General features: G+C 41.2%; 1 protein-coding gene across 1 annotated transcript in view; it reads right to left on the reverse strand.

Annotated features, from left to right (window-relative positions):
* LOC140075676 (sodium channel protein type 2 subunit alpha-like) overlaps positions 1-17,313 on the reverse strand; it is a 125,553-nt gene that overhangs the window by 67,306 nt on the left and 40,934 nt on the right. The gene's annotated exons all lie outside the window — the stretch shown is intronic.

Consider the following 17,313-nt stretch of genomic DNA (forward strand, 5'->3'; position numbering starts at 1 on the left):
AATCCCTGAAATAAGTCCTATAATAGTGATTCACCAGAACTTGTGATTACTCACCCTTTATGCCAGCTCCAGCTACTCAGTGAGGCCGGCAGCGGAACAAAAGGTTGCATGCTGTAGGACCTGCTGTACAGCCGTCCACCAGTTATACTAAGAGGCCGGAGTCTCGGGCTGCGTCAGAGGGGCAGCAACATTATCATATATCTATATATTTATGTGATAAATATGTGTTATAGGTTTGAAAATTATCTATGAGAAAATCTGTCCTTGTTGCAATCAGTTATTAGACACAATGGGACACATTTACTTACCCGGTCCGTGGAGTTGCCGAAAGTGCGTTGTCCAACGATAATACACTGTGCCGCGATTCACTAAGATTGTGCGCCCGATATCCTGCATGTGTCGCTTCCCCGCTCAGGTCAGACGGAGTTCACCTTCTTCTTCCTGGTGCATGTAAGTGCTTGATCTTGCGACACAATTTGAAAGTTAAATCCCGCGCTCAGTCCAAATCAGTTGGATCGTCCAATGGCACACCCCACAATTTGTGTCTCATGAAAGTCAGCGCAGCCGCGCCACAAATCCCATCTCGTGCGACACAACTTCAGAAAAACCAACGAAAGTGCAGCCACGAACCCTTAGTAAATAAGCCCCATTGTGGGGCTACGAAATTCTGGATTTTTGGTTTTCCAACTCTGTCTATATCCAGCTTTCCGGTTGTGTTCTGTTACATTAACCCCTTAACGCCGAAGCCACTTTTCACCCTCCTGCCCATTTTTCAAATCTGCCCTGTGTCACTATAAGCGGTTATAACTTTGAAACGCTTTAACATATCCAAGTGATTTTGAAATTGTTTTCTCGTTCTTTGCATTTATTTATGAGAAAATCAGATATTTGGTGAAAATTTGGAAAAATTCTCAATTTTGGAAATTCAAAATATTCTACTTTTTCCACACATAAGTCATAACCCCAAAAAACATAATAACTAACATTCACTGAATGTCTACTTTATGGCTCTGTGGATTTTTATACATACTATCATTTTTGTAAGATGTTAAGGGGCTTTGAACGTCAGGTGCAAGTCACTTTGAAAGGCCTAAATAAAAATAAAACCCCATAAATGACCCCATTATAGAAACTACACCCCTCAACGTACATAAAACAACTTTTATGAAGTTTGTTAACCCATTAATTGGTTTACAGGGGTTAAAACAAAATCGGATGCAATTTCTAAATTAATTTTTTTTTGGCTAAATGAATGTGTTTTTCATAAAATGTACAAATTCTCAGTGGATAAAATACCAAAACGCTCCACAAAGTTTGATACCCAATCCCTCCCGCGTATAACAATCCCCCATATGTGGTGGTAACCTGCTGTATGGGCACACGCCAGGGCATCGAAGGGAAGCTGCGCCATTTAGAGCAGATTATGCATTGTCACTTTATAATGGCTATACAATCTTTAATTTTTTGGCAATTTGGACATTTAAGGGCTTATTTTTTGCAACATGAGATGCACTTTACAAATACTTCATTTTAGTGGGTCTGTAGCTTTTTGATGAGATTTTATTAACTCTTTAATGTATGGAGGAAAATAAAATTGTCAATTTTGGGTTTCTTTTTTTTGTATATTTTGAGGGTCGTACACCGTACACTAAAAATACTATAATATTTTTATTCTATAGATCACTACGATTACGGTGATTACGGTGATTACAGGAAGAAAACAAATATAAAGAAAATCTCATTTGTTTTTGCATCGCCATCTTTTCGGAGGTATAACTTTAATATTTTTTGATTGACAGCTAGTTTAGGGCTTATTTTTTACGTGTTGAGTTGTCCTTTTCAGTGGTACCATTGTGATGCACATAATGTTTTTTTGATCACTTTATGGAACATTTTTGTGAAGGGATTTTATGAAAATGTACATTTTTGGCGAGTTTTTCGGGTTTTGTTTTTACGGCGTTCACCATACAGGTCCAATAATGTTTCTGACTTATTGTACAGATTGTTACGGACGCGGCGATACCAAATATGTGGGGGGTTTTGGTGATTTTCAGGGTTTTTTTACTTTATTACATGTGTATAGGGAATGTTTGTGTTTAGGGGACTTTAACTTTATTTCATTAATTCTTTTTATTAAAAAGTGTGTTTATTTAGTGTTAACTTTTTTTCTTTACTTTTACAGGTTAGCTTCAACAAGCGATCCACTGATCACGTGTTCAAGCTATTCTTCACCTAATACAGTGTAATACAGATGTATTACACAGTATTATGTGACACACTGTGCATGCTCCCCGAAAGGAGATTGCGCAGCCCTGGGCACTGGCAGTCCCGGGGCTGCGATCGGAGTCCAGTTAAATGCCCCTGACATGCCGCAGTCAGCGCGACCGCCGCCTGTTAGGGATTAACACCCGTGATCGGAGAAATCTCCGATCGCGGTTGTTAGAGGCAGGTGTCGGCTACAATATATAGCCGACACCCACAGCTTCTGGCGCCGGTTCCGTTCAGGAGCCGGCGCCAGAAGTTTGACGTACTATTACTGCATATTGCGGGAACGCACCTCCCGCCATGCATTAAAAATACGTCAAATGTCGGGGAGGGGTTAAGGTTTCCATCGTTCCTACAATATACTGAAATATTACTGTATTGCAGTTTATGGCATCTTAACACAGTATTAACTACAATGAGCCACTGGCTCATTGTAATGAAACTTCAGAAACTAGACAACATCAGGTCGCATCTTTCAAATACCATTGGTAGGGTTATTACCCATAATCAGTGCTAGCACCGACCGCGGGTATTAGCAGTGGGTATTTGCTGCAATATGCAGGCTGAGCCCTTGAATGTACAGCCCCCGCATGTACAGCACAGAGCATGAAGGGTTTAAAGTAGACAACCCCTTTAATTATTTTAAAGAGTAACTGTTATTTTAGATTTTTTTTTTGCATTTTTCTTGTATACTTTATTAAAAAATGTACTTAGTTTCTTAATTTGTAAGACATAATCAAGCTTCTCCCTCCAATATGGATCCATATTCCAGCCTGTACAGTGTGCGACTATGGAGGCTGCGGGAGCTCACATCTAATCTCCCTGTGTTTGGTTAAACAGCTCTGAGATGGGAGGATTAACCTTTTCAATTTCAGCTTGACCTTTGAAAATAATGCTCATAGCATACTACATCCAGGGAGAGAGCAGAAAGGGTTACCACTCATAGCTTTGTAACAAACAGGAGAGGAGAGAGAGTTCAATCTTTCAGATTTGCCCTAGTAACGTAGAAGTAACATTGTTACTAAGGGGCACATTGCAGCCTGTTCATTTACAAACTAAGCAGAATTTCTTATTGAAGTATATTAGAAAAATATTCACAACTGCCCCCTCCCCACAATATCAAAAATTATCTGAAAAGTTGGTTACTCTTTAACCCCAGTTAACAATGGGAAAAATGTGGCCAATCAGCAGATGTTGCAAAATAGAAAGCCAATGACAAATGACATTGTAGTTTCAGAAGAATGTGGTCATGGGAATAACTTGAGTGGTTACAAGGGGGAGTCTACAAGACTTGGGGGCTCATAAGGCATCTCCTTACATAGCAGGAGACCAGTATTATGGGGGCATGATACAGATTTAGCAGCCTCTGGTTTCCATGTATCCCTAACTGTGGCACAAAATAATTTATACTCATCACGGAACATCTGGATGTCGTCTCTGATTCTTGGATATTAGGGACTTGCACATTTCTTCCACTGCTCCGAAGCTAAACGTTCAATCACTAAAGTTAATTATTCTAATTCCTCCATAATAATTCAAGCAGTGAGTCCAAATTGTATTTCACTGTGTGAGCTACAAACAGTTCATCGCAACAAAGGAGCTGGGCTGGGCGAGCCATAGATGTTTATTATGTTGACTTGCTCAAGACAGAAGAGAGGCACCATCCTAATTACCGTTCCAGGCTACAGAGAAGCCGGACACACCCTAACTGCACTCACAGCAGCCGGATTATGTGCAATCCTTAATAAACCAGGCAGGAGTGAGATTCGCCCATTACGTTTATAAGGAAGCGGAAGAAATGAGTGCATCCTGTAGTGTTCTGCATCTCATATGGTCTTTCTCACACAATGGCTGTAATTTTGCACCCGGGGGAGTAAAGATAGTCCCTAATTGATGTATTAATGTAATTTCTTAGAGCTATTAACCTGATTTCAATTTACAACACTTACAAACATGGAGCCACTCCAGAAAGTGCATCTATCCAAACTGTACAAGCGAATGCACAAATGTTACAGCTGTTATAATATTAGGATATGCTACTGCCATCAGTGGTTTACAGACCAAGGGCAGGCGTTATATCAACTAATGTTTATGTCTATGAAATGGTCACAGTTGATGGAAATATGTACTTTTTCTAAAAATTAACATTAACACACTGCAGACTTTTTGGTACAATTCTGCAACAATGATGCAACATTATGGTGATGGGGAAACTCCACTTTATAGCTCCACCTTGCTATTTAGGGGGCACCAAATAATACTAATATTAGTCTATGACCTACCATGGACCTTTAATTGTTAATTTTTTATGTTTTATCATACAGCTAGCCTTTCCAAGATGTGCTGAATTTTAAAGGAAATCTACCATCATGATAAACCAGAGACACTTACTCATAGATCCAGGCACCGTGACTGTGGTAATCTTCTTAAAGGGGTTATCCGGGTTTAAAATTTTTTTTATGGCCGGGCTGGGGAGGGCTATTTAAACATAATAAACATGTACTTACCTCCTCCAGGTGCTGCCGATGTCCCGCGCCGCGGCCCGTCTTCTCCGTGCGCCGGTTTCAGTACAAGGGCGCACAGGGAGCTTCCGGCCATGCGCACCATTTCCCACCGCTTACAACGCTGAGAGATAGGGACGGGTGGGAGGAGCCGTCCACAACGCGGACCGGAAGCTCCCTGTGCGTGGCTTCCGTGCCCCTGTTTGTTTACAGGGGGACGGATCGAAGTGACCGCGGCGCGGGACATCGGCGGCGCCGGAGGAGGTAAGTCCATGTTTATTATGTTTAACTATCCCTCCCCAGCCCTGCCATAAAAAAAAATTTTAAACCCGGATAACCCCTTTAAATGTGTTATCCATGGCCTCCTTCCTTCTAAAATCAACTTTTAAAATTATGCTAAAGAACCAAAAGGGTTCCGGTGGGGCATTACCAGAGCCCCTCCGTGCTGTAGCTTTCTCACTCTTTTGCACTTTCCTCACTCCTTCCTGCTACATCAGCACTTCCCCCTCCCTCTGCCTGCTGTAATCTCAGTAGGATGGGGAAGCGCTCCTGCACAGTGTAACAACCTGTGAAGCTCCAGCACTGAGGGGCCTAGATTCGTTCTTACTAAATAACATTGCTGGTTATGTTATATAGAATTGTTTCCCTGAAATCCTTTCCTCATCCAATCCCTTCCCTTCCTTGGTTGAACTTGTCTTTTAAACAGTACATATATTTTTGTGGCAAGGGATCCAAAATATCTGCGATGGACAATGTGCAGTGGAATAAGGTGACATAGTATTTCTGCTATTTCATTATATTGTTAGATCTTATTTCCATACATTTTCTGATGAGTATATGTAAATCCAGTACATGAAAACACAAATTCTCCCAATTAATTTAAACCCAGACCTGATAAACTCCCTCAAAAAAACGATACCTTCTAGATTGGCAAAAAGAGAATATCACTTATCTAGGCATAGAACTAACCTTCTCAACAGAAAACCTATACAAATTCAACCACATACCTCTATTAAAAAAATTGATAATGAACTAATGCAATGGGGGTCATTTACTAAGGGCCCGATTCGCGTTTTCCCGACGTGTTACCTGAATATTTCCGATTTGCGCCGATTGTACCTGAATTGCCCCGGGATTTTGGCGCACGCGATCGGATTGTGGCGCATCGGCGCTGGCATGCACGCGACGGAAATCGGGGGCGTGGCCAAACGAAAACCCGACGGATTCGGAAAAAACGCAGCATTTAAGAAAAAAAATGTGTTGCGAAAATTACACTTACCTTCACCAGGTATAGGCCGGTGAATTTCAGGGCATTCCAGTGCGCCTCTGGGGAACTTCAGCGCAGCAGCGCCACCTGGTGGACGGCGGAGGAACTACCTTAGTGAATCCCGGCCGGACCCGAATCCACCGCAGAGAACGCGCCGCTGGATCGCGAACGGACCGGGTAAGTAAATCTGCCCCAATATTCTAAAAATATACTCTCTTGGTGTAGGCGTATTGCAGCATACAAAATGATGACCCTACCTAAGTACTTGTATGTTTTCAGGACCCTCCCTATCCCAATCCATGAACCATTCTTTAGATTAACCAAAGCTTTGAAAATTTATATGGAGGCACAGTAAGACAAGATTTGCCCTAAACACTATTACCAAATCCAAACTAGCAGGTGGACTGGGAGTCCCGGATTTAAAAGAACTTGTCTTTTTTTTCAACCATATAAACTATGGGGGAGATTTATCAGAAGTGTCTAAGGTAAAACTGTTCTAGTTGTCTATGGAAACCAATCAGAGCTCAGCTTTCATTTTATAAACAGCTGTGGGAAAATGAAAGCTGAGCTCTGATTGTTTGCCATGGGCAACTAGAACAGTTGTGCTCTAAGAGACTTATTATAAATCTCCCCCTTAGTAACTATGTAAATGTTTTAAGCCTTAACACTTTCTGATGGCCAAAGTCTTCTAACAGGACATAACTGGATTCATCCATAAGTCATGTTTTAGCTCTGAGCCTGACCACTGCTTGGAGATGCAGTAAAAACTTGTTTAAAACTTTTGACTTATTTTTGCTTAAGCATCTCAAAAAGATATATTTAGGGTGAGAATTCACATCTTTTCCCACACACTTGATTAAAATTACAGAAAATCTTCATATCTTATCAACCGGTATGTTCACACATGGCAGACTTGTTGTAAAAATATTCCAAATAAATGAAATGGGGCCTTTAAATTCCTGAAAAAATGTTGCAAGAAATCTATCCCTGCTGGATTTCTTAACCCCTTAATGACGTGGCCAGTTTGCACCTTCCTGACACCGCCCTTTTTTATAAGTGGTCGTAACTTAGGAATACTAACATATCCAAGTGATTTTGAGATTGTTTTTTCGTGTTTTTTCGATAGGGCACATTTGCTTACCTGTCCCGTGGCGATCCCCGCTGTGCATTGTCAGGATTCGGGTCTGCCGCGATTTGCTAAGAACGTACACCCGATATCCTGCATGTGTCGCTTACCCCACTGAGATCCACCGGAGTTCACCTTCTTCTTCCCCGTGCATGTTAGTGCTTATCTTGTGACGCAGTTTTGTTTTTAAATCCCACGCCTAGTCCAAATCAATCGGGTTGTCCGACGTCCACGCCCCCCTGATTTGTGTTGCAAGCAAACCGACGCCGATGCGCCACAATCCGATCGCATGCGCCAAAAACCCGGGTCAATTCAGGGCAAAATGGTAAAAAGTCGGGAAACCCGACGGAAATGGGCTGTTCGGACCCTTAGTAAATGTGCCCCAATATGTTTGGTATTTACTTAGGAAAAAAGTGGAAATTTGCTGATTTTTCAGAATTCGAAATGTTCTACTTTTTTTGGAAAGTTAAGTCATATCACCAAAATAGCCTGACTAACATTTTTCATATGTGCACTTCACCTTGACATCATTTTTCTTATTTAATTTCCTTTGTTTAGGATGTTAGGAGGCTTATAAATTTAGGTGGGATTTTTCAGATTTTTCCTGAAAATCATCAAAGCCTATTTATTTTTAGAGGGACAATTTAGTTAGCAGTGATTATATAAGGCTGATGTGACACCATTTAAGAAACTGCGCTCCTCAAAATATTAAAAACAACTTTTGCAAAGTTTGTTAACCCTATGAGTGTTTCATGAGGGGGAAAAATAAATGCAAGTGAAATAATGAAAATATAATTTTATTTAACAATATATTCTGTGATCACTAAAATTTGTACCTTAACCCCTTAAGGACGGAGGGTTTTTCGCCTCATTTCTCGCTCTCCAACTTCAAAAATCCATAACTTTTTCATTTTTCCGTGTACAGACCTGTGTGAGGGCTTATTTTGTGCGTAACAAATTTTACTTTCCCGTAATGTTATTTATTTTAACATGCCGTGTACTGCGAAGCTGAAAAAAAATTCCAAATGTGGAAAAATTGAAAAAAAACCGCACGTGCGTCCCGTTCTTGTGGGCTCAGTTTTTACGACTTTCACTCTTCGCTCCAAATAACACGCCTACTTTATTCTTTGGTTCGGTGCGATCGCGGTGATACCAAATTTATATAGGTTTTATTGTGTTTTAATACATTTTCAAAAATTAAACGAATGTGTACAAAAAAGAAAAAAAATTTTTTGCCATCTTCTGACGCTAATAACTTTTTCATACTTTGGCGCACGGAGATGTGTGAGGGGTCATTTTTTGCGAAATGAGGCAACGTTTTCATTGCTATCATTTTGAGGTCTGTGCGACATTTTGATCATTTTTTATTTCATTTTTTATGTTATGTAAAAAGGTGTAAAAGTCACATTTCGGACATTTGGGCGCCATTTCCCGCCTCGGAGGTCACCGCCGGCCGTAACCGTTTTTATATTTTGATAGATCGGGCATTTTGGGACGCGGCGATACCTAATATGTCTGTGATTTTTACTGTTTGTTATGTTTTATATCCGTTCTAGGGAAAGGGGGGTGATTTGAACTTTTAATATTTTATTAATTTTTTTTATTTTTTAAACTTTTTTTTTTCTTTTTTTTTTCACTATCTTTTAGACCATCTAGGGTACATTAACCCTAGATGGTCAGATCGCTCCTACCATATACTGCAATACTACAGTATTGCAATATATGGCATTTTTGCAGGTTATACATTACAATGAGCCACTGGCTCATTGTAACGAACCTGCATAAACCATGTAGCCTCGTGTCAAAAGAAGACCCGAGGCTACCATGGTAACCGATCGCCGCCCCCCGATGACGTTCGGGGGCGTGGCGATCGAAAAAAAGATGGCGGCGCCCGCGCGCCGCCGTCTTTTAAACGCCGCCGGCGACTTTGCCGGCGGCGTTTAGGGGGTTAATAGCCGCGATCGGTGCTAGCACCGACCGCGGTTATTAGCGGTGGGGGTTTTGTGCAAAATGCAAAAACCCCCACCTCTGTATGAAGAGGACTCAGCCCGTGAGCCCTCTTCATACATCCCTTATACCTCTGCGCCGTAGAGCTACGGCGCAGAGCGTTAAGGAGTTAACAGGAAAATGCATGTCGCAGTGTTTGTTGGGATTCCTCCTGAGTATGCCAATACCCATTGGGGCAGATTTACTTACCCGGTCCGTTCACGATCCAGTGGCGCGTTCTCTGCGCTGGATTCGGGTCCGTCCGGGATTTATGATGGTAGTTCCTCCGCCGTCCACCAGGAATGCTGCTGAAGTCCGCTGCAATGCCTCGAAATACACCGGCCTATCCTGGATGAAGGTAAGTGAAATTTTCGCGACACAATTTTTTTTTAAACCCTTTCTCCCATGAGGAGATAAAGTGAGGGGGGCTGTGTCTTCAGTCAGTTGAAATGTGAGTCTTGAGACAGGTTTAGTGGTGGGCAAGATGGAGAACATTGAGGCTTATTTACAAGGGTTTGCGGGTTGTCCTTTCCTCGGACTGTTCGCTGGTTTCAGGATTTGTACAGCTTTGACAGGTATTTAATAGGGGTTTGCTGGGATTGTGTTGCACGCAAACAGATTGTGTCGCGGCATGCGACAGAAATTGGGGGACGGTCTGTCGGACGATCCGATTGATTTGGACTGGGCGCTGGATTTAACTTTCAAATTGTGTCGCAAGACAATGCACTCACATGCACCAGGAAGAAGAAGGTGAACTCTGTCAGACCTGAGCGAGGAAGCGACACATGCAGGATATCGGCCGCATGATCTTAGTGATTCGTGGCACAGTGCATGATCGTCGGGCAATGCATTTTCGTGAACTCCGTGGGACTGGGTAAGTAAATGTCCCCCATTGTGTTTTCCATCCAAGTGCAGATTAGATCTTTGACGTTAGATCTCAGTTGGGATCAGTGCCCCCTTGTCACTATGAATGATGCATCTACAACCCAGACACCTATGTAAACAGATGGTAAGGTGGGTGATATTTGTTTTTCTACATTCCCTATTTTAGCATTGCCTTATTCTCCTTTCCTCTGATCTTCGGTTTTGTGCAATGAGGCAGATGATGTACGGTATTCAGGGCAGACTTGGGCCATCACTGTGATAAACTGAGCAGCCGCCTTCACATTATGGCGAGACAGAATCTTTAGTCTTTTTATAAGACTGATAAGTCTGACGCCAAACATCAAAAACATCCCACTGGACTAATGACATCCACATCCGCCTTACAGAAAATGTCACCTTCCTTGCTTTTATAAGGAAAATATTTTAACACATTAATCTCTTAAAAGCATACATGTCAGCAATGTACTTAGATGAGAAATCATACTAGTGGCAGTATTTTCCTGTATAAATGGGGCAAGAAGGGCTTTCGGGACCCCCAGGAAGTCAGTCACTTGCCTCCATTTACATGACTGCAGGCATTTTCATAAAGTAATGATGTCACAGCTTATCTCCTCCCTCCTCCCTGTACAATGACCTCTATATAGATAACACTGACGCATCATTACATCACTACTAACAATAGATGATGTCACAGCTTATCTCCTCCCCCTCCCTGTACAATGACCTCTATATAGATAACACTGACCCATCATTACATCACTACTAACAATAGATGATGTCACAGCTTATCCCCTCCCCCTCCCTGTACAATGACCTCTATATAGATAACACTGACCCATCATTACATCACTACTGACAATAGATGATGTCACAGGTTATCTCCTCCTCCTCCCTGTACAATGACCTCTATTTAGATAACACTGACCCATCATTACATCACTACTGACAATAGATGTCACAGCTTATCTCCTTCTCCTCCCTGTACAATGACCTCTATATAGATAACACTGACCTATCATTACATCACTACTGACAATAGATGATGTCACAGCTTATCTCCTCCTCCCTGTACAATGACCTCTATATAGATAACACTGACCCATCATTACATCACTACTGACAATAGATGATGTCACAGCTTATCTCCTCCTCCCTGTACAATGGCCTCTATATAGATAACACTAACCCATCATTACATCACTACTGACAATAGATTATGTCACAGCTTATCTCCTCCTCCCTGTACAATGACCTCTATATAGATAACACTGACCCATCATTACATCACTACTGACAATAGATGATGTCACAGCTTATCTCCTCCTCCCTGTACAATGGCCTCTATATAGATAACACTAACCCATCATTACATCACTACTGACAATAGATTATGTCACAGCTTATCTCCTCCCCTCTCTGCACAATGACATCTATATAGATAACACTGACCCATTATTACATCACTACTGACAATAGATGATGTCACAGCTTATCTCCTCCCCCTCCCTGTACAATGACCTCTATATAGATAACACTGACCCATCATTACATCACTACTGATAATAGATGATGTCACAGCTTATCTCCTCCTCCCTGTACAATGACCTCAATATAGATAACACTGACCTATCATTACATCACTACTGACAATAGATGATGTCACATCTTATCTCCTCCCCCTCCCTGTACAATGACCTCTATATAGATAACACTGACCCATCATTACATACTACTGACAATAGATGATGTCACAGCTTATCTCCTCCCCCTCCCTGTACAATGACCTCTATATATATAACACTGACCCATCATTACATCACAACTGATAACAGATGATGCCCAAGCTTATCTCCTCCCCCTCCCTGTACAATGACCTCTATATAGATAACAGTGACCCATCATTACATCACTACTGACAATAGATGATGTCACAGCTTATCTCCTCATCCTCTCTTTACAATGACCTCTATATAGATAACACTGACCCATCATTACATCACTACTGACAATAGATGATGTCACAGCTTATCTCCTCCCCATCCCTGAACAATGACCCTCTATATAGATAACATTAACCCATCATTAAATCACTACTGACCATAGAGGATGTCACAGCTTATATACTCCCCCTCCCTATACAATGACCTCTATATAGATAACATTGACCCATCATTACATCACTACTGGCCATAGATGATGTCACAGCTCATATCCTCCCCCTCCCTGAAAATAACCTCCATATAGATAACATTGACCCATCATTACATCACTACTGACAATAGATGATGTCACAGCTCATATCCTCCCCCTCCCTGAAAATAACCTCCATATAGATAACGCTGACCCATCATTACATCACTACTGACAATAGATGGTGTCACAGCTTATCTCCTCCCTCCTCCCTGTACAATGACCTCTATATAGATAACACTGACCCATCATTACATCACTACTGACAATAGATGATGTCACAGCTTATCTCCTCCCCCTCCCTGTACAATGACCTCTATATATATAACACTGACCCATCATTATATCACTACTGACAATAGATGATGTCACAGCTTATCTCCTCCCCTCCCTGTACAATGACCTCTATATAGATAACACTGACCCATCATTACATCACTACTGACAATAGATGATGTCACAGCTTATCTCCTCCCTCTGTACAATAACCACTATATAGATAACACTGACCCATCATTACATCACTACTGACAATAGATGATGTCACAGCTTATCTCCTCCCCCTCCCTGTACAATGACCTCTATATAGATAACACTGACCCATCATTACATCACTACTGACAATAGATGATGTCACAGCTTATCTCCTCCCCCTCCCTGTACAATGACCTCTATATAGATAACACTGATCCATCATTACATCACTACTGACAATAGATGATGTCACAGCTTATCTCCTCCCCCTCCCTGTACAATGACCTCTATATAGTTAACACTGTTCCATCATTACAGAAAAAGTATGTTTCAATAATTAAATAGTAATAAAACTGGTGACATGTTCCCTCAAATAATTTTTTTGAAGAATTTGAAACTTTGGAAAGGTCGTAGCAAAATGAACACTACTAAAGTGAAATGACTTTGGCCTGTTTTAGGGAGACTAGATTTCAATTGTGCATCAAATATACAGTAGAGATCATTAAGATTTAATGTTGATCTTAATTACGGCTATAAAGTCTGTACAAGTGAATATTTTTGCACATAGTCTCCGCCATACCCGAAAGAGTTAAACAGCCAGACACTTGGCTAAACTAATTGTTTGTATCTTATGAGACAGCCTCAAGAGATTAACTCCAAAACAAAGTAATTATGGCGGCTTAGCCTGTTATACATTGCCTGTGATGTACAATTAGGAAGGGGCCTTTGTATAGAACGATAGCTCGGATCAAAAGAACATTTTTAGCACAATTTTATAGAAAATCTCCAATATTTGTCACTTTCAACTGTTACATGAAGGTGATCAGCACAGACAGTAACAAAATAAAAATTGTCTAAATAATTCAGCAATTTGCCTCTCGGCCACATTATGAGAAACGTGGGATGAAACATTTCATTGAGTAAAATAAAAATTATAGCTTTTCTGTGTAACCTAGGAAACTGTCCTAGAAGATCTGGTGGCTCCTTTAGAGGTCCTTTAAGGGTATGTCCATATGGGTCATAGTGATGCTTGTACAGTATCAGCAGAGTGGATGAGATTTTTTTAGAAATTTTCGGGAAAAAAAAATACAAACAGAAGAAAATGCAAAGTGCACCAAAGATTTCACCCTTTGCAATGAACACAGTGAAATGAGCGGAAAGCTTACAATGTATTTGTATTCTTGAATTTAGAAGTCACTTGCAATTTCTTACATTTTCCGGTACCGGTATCGTGCTTCCTGTTTCCTGGTGACCCACTTATTGTTGCAGCTTAAACTATCATTTATCTTTCCCAAGGGCAAATAAAAGGAAGCACACTCGTAGATACAGCCCCGCCCCCCAAGTGAACCGGAAACCTCATTTGCATTTAGATAAAAATTGAATTTTGATGAGGAAATGGGAATGTTCTGGTTGGAAAGCTAATAAACTGCCCTACACAATACTGGTTTAACTTGTAGGGGGATTTGGGATGTGGTAGGGCCCGTTAAGACTTCCTAAACTAAGAATTTTGTGCATTGAAAGACTGTTCTGCCCTACCAAATGTTGTATGCTTCTAAGTCTGGAACAATGGAGCTGTGTTTTCCTGTTAGACAAATATATAAAGATTAGTGTTGAGCGGACCCGAATCGCAAAGTTTAAATTCATACCGAACTTTGGGGGTTTTGGTTCCCTGTACCCGACCCGGACCTTTATTAGAAGTTTAGGTCTGGCTTTGGCTCAACACACCCCCTTCTCACTGCCATTCACATCCTGCCTTTTAAGGAAATCTACCATTTGTTTTCATGCATTGTGAACCAAACATACCTTGAGAATGATGTAGCTACACTGATGCAGAAACATATCTTGTTTAATCCCTGAATTGAGTGGTTTTTCTGAAAAAACAATTATAAAATTATGATAATAAGGCTCTGTTGCTCCCGTGGCTGCCCCGGTGCTTCTCCTCTTACCCTAATTATACACTGCTCCAGCCTTGTCCTGCCGAGCATAAGCCGAGAATACATCATCACTGTGTTGTTCCTGACAGGCAAAAGTAATCAATCACTGCACCATCCCCCTGCTGCTGTGTAGGAGTCATCCAGTTCAGGTTGATTAGTCCTGTCTGGACAATTCAAGAAGCTCTGTGTAAGGTGTTTATGAATGGCAGCCAGCATGCAACCCAGCTTTCCCAAGGTCTTGAATTTTATAGTTGTTTTTTAAAGCAAAGCCACTTGGATTAGATATGTTTCTGAATCAGTGTTGCTACAACATTGTCAAGGTATGTTTGGCTGACAATGCACAAAAACAAAAGGTAGATTTCCTTTAACACTTTAAATGCCTTTAACTCTTTAAATTGATGTTGCCATGTACCAGCACAGTGCGTACCAGAGTTCAGCGCTGTCGGCATGTTGTTACCCGAGCCTGGACCTATACAGATTTCTTAACATTTCCGGTCACCACTGATAAAGATGGTGATCTATCTGATGATATGTATCTGGTGATCTGGAGTACTTCCCCTTGAGGGTGGTCTTTCAGGACCAAACATCATGTCAGCACTTTTTGATTCAATTAGTGGAGAGTCAAAGGGGGTGTCCACTTTCAGTACATAATGGATATTATTTGTGTAATGAAAAGTTATACAATACTTTCTGTATCAATTCCTCATGGTTTTCTAGATCTCTGCTTGCTGTCCTCCTACAGAAAGCTTCTCTATTTATTTCCCCTGGATAGAATCTGTCCATGGTGATGTGATGGACATGCAGGTGCATGAGCTATTATTATCACTGAGAGTAATAGGAGTTGTGTGCCAATAACAGCTCTTGCACCTGCATGTCCATCACATCGGTGTGGACAGATGCTATCCATGGATAGTATGTTGGAAAATTGTACAACTTTTCCTTACACAAACAATATCAATTATTTGCTGAAAGTGGACAACCCCTTTAAGGTACCTCGATGAGCGCATGGGCACCCAGCATACCCATCCAAGGTGGGTCCAAATTGACGGGCATACAGTATAGAGCCTATGGACTTTTTAGACATAATTGGGCTCATTTACTAAGGGTCTGTTGGACGCTTTTTTGTCGAGTTTCCCGGCGATTTCCATTTGGAACCGAATTTCCCCGGGATTTTGGCGCATGTGATAGGATTTTGGTGCATCGGCACCGGCATTCATCGAAATCGGGGAGCGGGCCATCGATTCAACAATTAGAAATGTGTTACAACACACGCACTTACAAGCACCGGGAAGAAAAAAACCCAAAAAATTGCAAACCCAAATGTATCCCATATTTGAAGAAAGAGTCTTCGCCCATGGTAATGTGAGTGATTAGGTCTCATCTCCAATACTAGACAGGACAACAGACCGCAGAGGCGCTATTTCTAGGGAGTGAATATAATCTCATATGACCGCTGTAATAAGCGAAAAAAATATTAGAATTTTGCTCACTTTGCTGCTCACAAAAATCAAACATTTTTGGTGGATCCTGCAGAGAGGGCATCTCCAAACTGCCCAGTGTGTGCCTGGCGCTTGGCAGACCCCCCCTGTGGTATAGTATAATAGGGGTGAACAGGTTGAGTAAACCATGGGTCTCATTTCGATTCAATCCACGCGTAGAAATTCCAACGTTTTCGCCGCGTCACCTTTCTGTATGTCAGTGATATGAATCAAACATTACAATTTAGTGGCTTTTCTCTTCTGAACTTTAGCTGGAACAAAATGTTCAGCAAATTTGTTTTGTCAAGCACTTTAAACAAGAGTTCCCGTTGGCAGTGAATTACTATGCTTCTGAAGAACAGATCGACATTACAGGTATCAAACTCTGCCATGTGCCACTCTCCCTTATACAATACAGGGTGAGTACATAATAAAAGAACCAAATAATATAATACCAAATTTGTCAGAAAAATTGAATAAATGTTCCCCTATTGTTACCAAGGGAATCAGTTTGTGATTTTTACCTAATATTGTAAAATGAACTGTAGACAGTGGTTTTGGAACAGATTAGGGGGGAGAGGAGATAAGCTGTGACATCATCTATTATCAGTAGTGATGTAATGAGGGGTCGGTATTATCTATATAGAAGACATAGTACATGGAGGGGGAGGGGATAAGCTGTGACATCATCTATTGTCAGTAGTGATGTAATGATGGATCACTGTTATCTATATAGAGGTCATTGTACAGGGAGCGAGGGGGGGTAAGCTGTGACATCTATTATCAGTAGTGATGTAATGATGGGTCAGTATTATCTATATAGAGGTCATTGTACAGGGAGGGGGAGGAGATAAGCTGAGACATCATCTATTGTCAGTAGTGATGTAATGATGGGTCAGTGTTATCTATATAGAGGTCATTGTACAGGGAGCGGGAGGAGATAAGCTGTGACATCATCTATTGTCAGTAGTGATGTAATGATGGGTCAGTGTTATCTATATAGAGGTCATTGTACAGGGAGGGGAGGAGATAAGCTGTGACATCATCTATTGTCAGTAGTGATGTAATGATGGGTCAGTGTTATCTATATAGAGGTCATCTTACAGGGAGGGGGAGGAGATAAGCTGAGACATCATCTATGGTCAGTAGTGATTTAATGATAGGTCAGTGTTATCTATATAGAGGTCATTGTACAGGGAGGGGGAGG

This window comes from Engystomops pustulosus, chromosome 8 (genome assembly GCF_040894005.1).
Source record: "Engystomops pustulosus chromosome 8, aEngPut4.maternal, whole genome shotgun sequence".
Lineage (NCBI taxonomy): Eukaryota > Metazoa > Chordata > Amphibia > Anura > Leptodactylidae > Engystomops > Engystomops pustulosus.